We start from the raw sequence: 9689 nt of genomic DNA, 5'->3' as shown, positions 1-9689 counted from the left end.
TCCTGCATAGGATTTTGCATATGCTGCCCCAGGCCAAGGTCTTATTTCTCCCATGCCCTGGGCCCCATTACCTTGCTCTTCATGCGCTCTCCCCACCAGGATTCCTTTAGCTAATCCTGTGACCGCCGAAATTCTGGCATCTACTGCTATGCTTTGGCTTTGTAATTGTATCCACGTGTGTTCACTCGGATCTTGTTGTCCCATCCATGGAGCGACTTCCGCATAGTCCCAACTCATCACATCACGGCGGGACATTTCCCATGTCTGGGTACTCTCCGAACCTCTTTGATCCCACTCCAATTGGTCGGCCTCACGGTTCCAATGGTACCAAGGTTGGCTACTAGCATTCTCTGCAATCACACCCAAGCTCCGTCGGCCTTCCGTTGGGGGCTGCATGAACACAGTACTCGCCCTCCTTTCCCTCGCATCCCTAGGCCTCGATCCCCACTGTGTCGGCGTCGGTAAGGATATCAGTGGGTCAGCTGCTGCAGTGGGCCGGGTATCAGTTCTGCTAGGAGCGAGGGTATATATCATAGTAACGGAAGACCCTGTTCCCCTTTGAATGGGTCCTTGAAGTTCCAGTTCTTCCGAACCGGGGGAGGCATAGGGATTAAACAAAGGGTCCCTGTCGGGAATGACTTTGGCATCCGGCTGCCCCGGCTTAGGCATTGGAACAGATGGGATTCGTAACAAAATGTCAGATCGGTGGCTAAATAATAGTTGTATCCAGACTACCTTCTGCAATCAGACAAGAGTCCGTTGTTTTCAAAAGATTTACTGAAAAGAGCAACCATTATAGTCCACTGGCCCAGATACAATATCTAGACTGGTACACGTGTATTGTTATGAATGATAGGCACAGAACAAGGTACAGAGTATCAAACCCCAGCAGGCCCAACCTCCCCCCATAGTTCTCAAAACAATCAGCTTGAAGCTGAGAAAGTGAAAGTTTCCCAAGGCTGGCAAAGCTGTAGTCAAAACATTCCTCTTCTGTGAGATAGCTGCTAGGGAACATCTTGGCACCTGTGAATAAAGCACTCAGAATACTAAAAGAATTAAAATGGAGTCTCTTTGGTTATAACATTAAGGAAAGCATTCTAAACCTGACAGTTGGAGCCATTATTTAAGACCCCCAACAAATCATCTGGAATGGTATAATGAACAAGAATATTATTGTAGCAGGCTGCCCAGGGTGAGTCACTGTGTGTCATCAGCTGAAAGCATTGCTTACTGAAAGTGTTGGTAATAACAGTATTGCCCTTGCTCCAGAATTTAAGTATGGACAAATGAACCCTAGCTCTAACTGAAGGCAGACCAAGTTCTGCCCTCATTAGGGCTGCAGGGGTCCCCCTGAGTAGTGCAAGCAATCGTCTAATGAAAATATTTTGAATTGATTCCAGACAGGTTATGATATGTTCTTTCCAACCCCATACCTCTATACCATGAAGGAGGTGGGGGATTGCCTTACGTAAATACAGTTTTACTGCAGGGTCTACAAGAGATCCACCCTTGGTATAGTAAAATCTCAGAATTGCCCCTATTATTTTTAAAGTGAAGGATTTGACAATATCCAGATGTATATTCCAACTTGGGGTCACGCTAAAGGTCACTCCCAAATACTTATAGGAGCTGCACTGTTCAATGGGAATTCCATGAATACTCCAGGTAGTCCTTCTGGGCCGCCTTCTAAATATCACGACCTTGGTCTTGTCATAATTTATTTTGAGGGCCTCCTCTTTGCAGTATTCACCTAGTTGGTGCAGTAACCTTTTTAGTCCAGTTTGAGTAAGGGAGAGCAGGACCATGTCATCAGCATATAAAAGAATCAAAATTTTCTGATGATACCCAAACGTGATGGGCACACTTTTGTTGGCCAGATAGTGCATGACATATATCTTCCAGAGAACAATGACTGTTGAAAAGATTCCATTCCACACTGAACCATATGCTGTGGACTTACACCAGTGTGCATGCAGGAGAATGGGATGTTAACATCCAACACCTGATCTTTGGCTAAAGAGAGGTACCCCAGGAAAGTACAGGCTCCAATCCATTCAAACTCCTATATACTTGAAAAGTTTGAGGACTGTTGGACCTTGTTATGGAAGACTGGGAGGAGATGACCCAAATTGGCCTTGTGAGCATTGTGGAGTTTATACAGTGGTTGCAGAACACTCTGAAAGAAACCTTGGAAGCAGTAAGAGTAAATTTACAACCTGCTCAAAAGAAACATAAAATTTTGTACAATGCCAAGGTAAAAGCCAGTTGGTGTAGTAGTTAAGAGTGCGGGACTCTAATCTGGAGAGCCGGGTTTGATTCCCCACTCCTCCACTTGAAACCAGCTGGGTGACCTTGGGCTAATCACAGTTCTTTGGAGCTCTCTCAGCCCCACTCACCTCACAGGGTGATTGTTGTGGGGATAATAATGACATACTGCACTTTGGAAACTGCTCTGAGTGGGCATTAAGTTGTCCTGAAGGGTGGTATATAAATCAAATGTTGTTGTTGCTGTTGCTGTTGCTGTTGCTGTTGCTGTTGCTGTTGTTAAAAAGAACTAACTACAAGCCAAATGACAAGGTGCTGGTCCTGAAACCATAGAAAAGGCATACGTTCCAGGAATTGTGGAAAGGACTTTTCCCGAAACTAACCTTACAGCTGGACATGACATGTGACGTGAAGATCAACCCCAAGGAGAGTATAAGAAAGATTTATCTTGCCAACATGCTCAAGAAGAGTCAGAATGGTACTGTATATGTGTAATAAAGGACTTAAGCATATGTTGGAGGGATGGGAAAGCTGTACTTGGAGGTCCAGGGCCAATGTCCAACCTGGACTTGCCATAGTGGCTGCCACCTGAACTGGGGACAGCTACCCCACTGCTGGAGTTTGAAAACCCCCAGGGGGCTGCAGAAAGATGCAGCACCACCTCCCTGACCTGGCTTACCTGTGGGAGAGAAGAAGCCAGCACCAAGCCTAGAGGAGAAGTGTGAGATATGTCCCAGGCTAGGAAAGAAGCTTGCAGAAGTGACATTGGAGCCCAGCCTTCCTTCCTGACAGCAGCACAAGCTCAATCTGATCTACAGCCTGCCCTGTGACTTGCAGAAGGCCAGCAGGCATAGCAAGGGAGGGCTAAGGGTAGGCTCAGGAGGTAGCAAACCATGGTAAGCCCCAGACCAGCCAGCAACATTCTCACAAGGGGCAGTGGATACTGTGACAACCAACCAGCCAATGGGAGCTCTCCCCGCCTTACTGGCTAGGATTGGCAGTGGGAGGTGGGGGGAGGAAGTAGAGTCCTACAAATGGGAGACTCTAGGAACAGGCTGTTGAAGCTGTTTACTGTCAGTGATAGCAGGCTAGATGAGAATGATCTAGCCTGACAGGTACTAAGTCACATGATTGCATGTCAGGTGATACACAAGGCTAATCAGACTCAGTCATGGTGAGTCAGCAACTATTCCATGATTGGTTAATTGTTTCAATTTGTGTAATCTCCTGTAATTAAGCAAATGTGTACTTAAGGGTTGAAGTGCCATTATATTGTGCCCTCTGTTGGTAACACAAGTCTGGCAGAGCCTTATGTCAGTCAGTCTTGTGACAATTGTAATATAGTCTTTGTAAATAAACATCATACACTTTTCATGGGGTGTGTGTGTGTGTGCGCGCGCGTGCGCGCGCGCGTGTGCCTCTATAGCAACGGTTCCCTGCAACCCGGCATTGCTGACCATAGCAAGGAAGACGTCTTTGACGCAGGCTAGGGGGAAGCTGGGTGTGGCTGTGCAGTATGAGAGACCACAAACCCAAGGTTAAGGAGGAAGTAGGTGAAGCAATTCCTCTTTCGCCCATTCTGAGGTGGGTGAAAGAGGGAACAATTGCTAAAGTAATATTGTAAAGTATTTTGCAATATGCCAGGAAAAACTAATTTGGCAATACATAAAACTGACACATCTGATGCCACTCCATCCAATAGATTGACTGAGAAGACTGTGGCTACAATTGAACTGGAGCTGAAAGAGATGCTAGGACTGGAAGTCATCGTTCCTTTAAGAATCCCTGGGCTCCACCGGCGGTATTTGACAAAAAGCCAGATCAATCAATCTGCTTTTCTATTGGTTACCAAAAACTTAACCATCAGAGCCTGTGGTAGTTTCCACTGAGAAACCCTTCATGGTGACTATCAATGCTTCAAATAAACTGTTTTCCCGTCCTGCAATCTGGTTCTACAGCACTGTTTTATACATACATACATACATACATACATACATACATACATACATACATACATACATACATACATACATACATACATACATATCCTGCCTTTCTCCCCAATGGACACCCAAAGCAGCTTATATCATTTTCATTTCCTCTACCAAAAGTCCTTTATATCTGATTGAATTTTTTTGCTAAATTTTGTAATGTGCCTTGAGTCTCAGTGAGAAATGCATGCTGTAAATGCCATAAATAAAATAAAGAAGTAAAAAAATAAAATCCATTCCATAACATTTTTATTTTTCAAGTAGAAACTTTTAAAAGGATTAGTACAGCTCAGATGGCATTATATGTCTATCTACTGTGTTCACCACTGTGCTTTATATACTCTTCTTACTCATTGATTTCAATGAGTTTAGACTGGAATAACTCTGCTTAGAGTTCACTGTTTTGAATTCTTCTGTAAGGAAATCATTTGAAAACCCATAGCACTTTAACTCTTTGGTTCTAACAAATGCAATGTGATGGCAGTTCTCTCTTATGCATTGGCTTTGGTATGCATTGCATTGGTAGAATAGTGTGTAACATGCCACTGCAGAAACTGGTAATCATATGCTGTAGCTCTGATTTGCTTCCCAGGGAATCTCTTGTCTCCTGATGTGGCTGGCAATACTTGTACAACTTTTGAAGCTCCTATATGTTAGAAAGTCTCATTGGATCTTGCCCCATCCCTCTTCCTTGCCTGTTCTTATCTGTCTAGTAAGATGGCTCCCATAATTTGTTGAAACTGTGCAAATCACAACCCAACCCTTGTTCTGCACCAGTTCTGGGATCAGTTCAAGGGCACATGTTATCTCCAAATTAGTGTTAAGATACCTAAGATTCCCATGAGCAATGAATTGGGTATTTTAAAAACAGCATATAGAGAAGGGTGTGCATCCAAAAAAGTTGGTTGATCCAGATCTGGGACGCAATGATACCAAAAAACCTTGATATCCCTGAAATCCAGGTAAACTTTTCTAATCTGATCTGGCAAGATTAGAAAATCTTGGATTTATCTGGCCAATATACCCTATGGGGGAAAATATCCAGGGGAGATGGAGGGCGTTTTTCAAGGAAATTCCACCAAATTTGCAGAAAATCTACTCCTGACAGTCCACCAAAGACTCCCTAAGTTTCAGGAAGATTAGACCCCAGAGTCCAATTCTAGGGTCCCCTGAACAAGATGCCCCAGCCACTCTCCATTGTTTCCTTTAGTGGGAGAATTTCCAAGCTGGCTCTTATGCAAAAACACACTGGGACAAGGCAGCCACTGGCCAAAGGTACAATTCCAAATGCAAGAGAAAGCTCAACAGAACCAAAATGTAGCAAAGGAATGGAATCCCACAGAACCAAAGTGAAGCAGGGAACCAACATTAAACCAGAAAATCATGTCAAATTAGCAAATTCCACCAAACCAAACTGAAGCAAAGGACATGATTGCAAGTCCAACAGAACTAGTGTCACTCACAGAAGCCAAGTAGAACCCAAGGCCAATGGGGGAACACCACAGAATAGAACCAAACAAGTACCCACATCATCAGCTGCACAGCGTCAAACCAGCAAGCACAAGGCAATAGCAAATAAACACAATTGTAACTTACTATAAGATGAATCCCTCTTGGCCTCAGAAAGTGAGAGGGAGGAGCAATTTGAGGCAATCCAAGTTCTCTTTTTCAGTCTGCTCTGCAGCCCACACTGCCACTCCCACTGGCTCAGAGGAGCCTCGAGACTGCAGCAGCCCTTGGACTTCCAGAATGGCGTGGTGGCGTCACGGCAGCTGAGTTTACAAGCTCAGTGCTGTGATCTTCCTGACTCCTTGGGACTCAAGGATTTGGGCCTCCAAGACCCCCCCCATGGAGAGGGGGGCAGGCCAGAGCAAGGTGGAGGGGCTCACAGGGACTGGCAACCCCCTGTTGAAGCCCTCACATTGGCTCGAATGCAAGGACCGAGGAAGAAGCCTAATTTGGCTCACAAGCTGCTAACTCCAAGATTCTAAACAAGTGAAAATAAAGCAGAGATTCCTGACAAGATAGAAGTAAAGACAACTGAAAGACCGAAAAAGAGTGATTCTACCTGACATATCTCCGAAGTAAGAGAATTGTTTATGGCTTTATGACGGCTATCCAGCTTGATGAGGGGTTTTTTATTATCCCCCGGAGAGGCAGCTGCTTTATGAACCAGGAGACTGTCACTGAAGAGTGATTGCAAGGAGAGGTTTCCTGGGGGAGAGCTGGGGAACAAAAAACTTCAGAACTATAAGCAGCAAGAGCAAAGGAGCTTTTTACCAGTTTTAAGAGATCTTTGACTGAACATTTGAAAGTGAGTGGATAAAATGGCGCTCTCTGAAGAGATATTTTTAAAGCTGCAGCAAATCTCTAAGCTGATGAGTGATTTATTAAGAAAAGCAGATGAGACACTTGGATTGAAAACAGACAAGGGCACCATGTTAGACTCCAAATTAGAAGAAACCTTTGATGGGACAGATTTATTTGAAAGAAAACTGGAGGAGAAACAACAACAAAATGGAGGAGAAAACCAATCTTTTTCTTTGAAAGTACAAAAGGCAGAGAAGACGGGGGAGGAGCATGGAAAGGAAGCTGAGGAAGAGATCTAGTGTATTGCCTCTGTACGAAGCAAAAAGCATGCAACATACTTCAATTAAGAAATACATCACAAATATGAAGAAAGACAATCAGAGCCATAATGTATTCATCGCCACCTTGCAGGAATGCTTAGAAGGCAAGAAGAGTCACTTATGGTTGATCATCGGAATGAAAGAGCTGCAATACTATTCTAGAGGGAGAAAGAAGAAGAAAGAAGATGGAACTTAAATTATGATCCTGGGGCTTTGACAAATAAGGAGGGTATATGGGGTATATTGCAATTTATGTATGTTCTGAATTCTACTTAAATTGCTTTGACATAAAAACCTAGAGAATCGGGAAAGAAAATAGGCTCATATGCCTCTTTTTGCTTTATGAAGCTTAACATAGTCCTAATATAACTCTATATGGTTTTTTTTTCTTTTTAACATGTTAGACACTTTGTTTTGCTACTGGATTAGAGGGAGTGTGGCAAATGGGTTCTTAGAGTCTTCTACTCGCCGTCTTATTTTTTTTTCCTTCTGTTGGAGCTCTTTTCTTTCCTTTAAATAAAAGTATTGTAGGAAAGAAGGAGCTATAATACTATTCTAGAGGGAGAGAGAAGAGAAACAAAAATGAAACTTAAAGTATGACCTGGTAAACGTGTCTTGGGTGTCTCTTATATCCCCTCTTACTTCTTACATTCTTTATTGAAATTCTTTTTATTTCTTTAAATAAAAGTATAAGAATGATCTTGAGAAAAGATAGCTTCTAGGTCTAACAGGGGAAACACTAGGGAGGTAGAGGGAACCTTATAAATGTGATAAATTTTAAAACCTAAACTATTGGTTAAGCTAAGTCTACCTATACATTTGTTTTGTTTTTCTTCTGCCTTTTCACAATGAAAACGTAAGTACTAAATCTTAGATGGCTTGAGATCTGATATATGAAAGATCGAGGGCAGGCTGTTATAAAAATCTCATTGTATGCTTCTCTCCCTTAAGAAATTATTTAGTTAATGACATATATAAATAATGGGACTAAGAATAGAATGTAATGATGTGGATGTTCACTTCTTTTTTCTGTTTTTTTTTTCTCTTCTCTGCTCTGCCTGTGGAATAGCTAAGGGCGTAGTACTCTAGGCTTAAGAACTAAAGGATCAAAATGTGCCTTAAGAAGATGCTCACTTAAAATATAAATAATTGTAAGAAATGAGAAAGGAAACTGAATAGGTGAGTAAAAAAGCAAGGAAATTAAAAAGTGCTTGGAGAGATCTAAATGGACTGTGTACTGTAGAAAGAGAGAAAGAAGGGGGGTGCTTGGTTATTCTGTTTCCTTCTCTATTGATTGATGTCTGTATTGCAAATTTTCTGAAATATTGATCATATAATGACTATCTTGTACAAGAAAATGATACTAAAAAGTTCCTTTCTTTTTATCTTTGAAAAACCTAATAAAATTTATATTAAAAAGACTGCAGCAGCTCTTCATTACTAGTCATCCTGTTCCATTCCACTCCTGCAACGAAGAAAGCTGACATTACACACAAGAATCAAAGGGCATCAGACTCACCTGGGACCCAGGTTGATGCGATGGAAGGGAGGAGAGAGATGGAGCATGGCAGCCGTCATGTTGGATGGCCCACCCAGTCTTCCCCAGGTGGGCCTGCACCTCCTTGGCATTGTTTTTCCCCAGCTGCCCTATCAGGCGTGGCTGGGGAGGCAGGGTTCTGGGGGGTGGGACCTGGCTCTGGACCTGAGGTGAGCAGTTTTCACTCAAGCCCAATTGCTAGGTATTTAAGTAGATGCTGGCCCTCCTATCCTTCACTTCCGCTCTTGGCAGCGAAGGCCACCCACCTCTCCCCTGTTTTTCTTGTCTTTTCAGTATATTCTGTCACAACTTCATCATGCTTTTGCAGTTTTGTGCATTGGATCAGATCCCCTTTTGGGGGAGATGGAGCCTGTGTGCTCAGTTTCCCTGGCAAGGGGAGATCCATAAGGAATCTTGGGGTTGAGTTATGGAGGTTCTTGCCCAGCTTGGGGGCTGCCAGGGCATACTCATTCCCAGGAGGCAGGGGTATCACAAAGGGGTGTATATCCATGTGTCTCCCCCTTAATGTCACTCCTTGGGTTCCCCACCTCAGCTGGGGTCTGGGAGGGTGAGGATCATTGGCTGGCAGGTGGGTCAGCCGATGTGTTCTGGGGATCTGATCCATATGCATTGCCAATGCTCCTTTTCTGCTGTAATTAATAAAGTTGTGCCCTATTTACATCCCAGCTGCTGTTGTGGTTTGAGTTTGTCACCATGCCTCCTTTCCTCTCCTCACCCTCACCCCTAGGTGGCAACAACAGAACAACATTCTCTAGCTTCATTTTAGATGTTTCAGCAGGTGTGCCTCTGCTTGTTTGTAGCATTCTACTTTCCCTGACATCTCTCTCTGAACTTTTTGCTCCAGTGGTAAGAGAGCAACATTTCTAATGTTGCTTTTCTTAATTTTTTGCACTGATTTGTGCCCATGTCCAAGAATGTGATGGCTGGTCTGGTTTTGGTGTTGGTGGGGAGATTCCAACTTGGTTTGTGCATTTTATGTTGTGTCAACTGGATCAAGTGTCCCTCCTTCTGGCTTTCTATTTGAGTTTGACTCTGAGAAGAGCACTTTTGCCTACCTCCCTAACACAGACTGACACAGGATACAGGCCACAAGGAGTGCTCAGTTCATTTACTCTGAACGTCCAGAACTGGGAAATTGCAGCAAGCTGACCTTCAGGAAAACCAACTGCTCAGCTCTTCAGGGGAGCAGGCAAGTGCAATGAAGGCTGACAATGTTGCCCATATAGGAAAAGACACACCCTGCAA

This window comes from Eublepharis macularius, chromosome 3 (assembly GCF_028583425.1).
Source record: "Eublepharis macularius isolate TG4126 chromosome 3, MPM_Emac_v1.0, whole genome shotgun sequence".
Taxonomy (NCBI): domain Eukaryota; kingdom Metazoa; phylum Chordata; class Lepidosauria; order Squamata; family Eublepharidae; genus Eublepharis; species Eublepharis macularius.
This window is presented reverse-complemented; position numbering follows the sequence as displayed.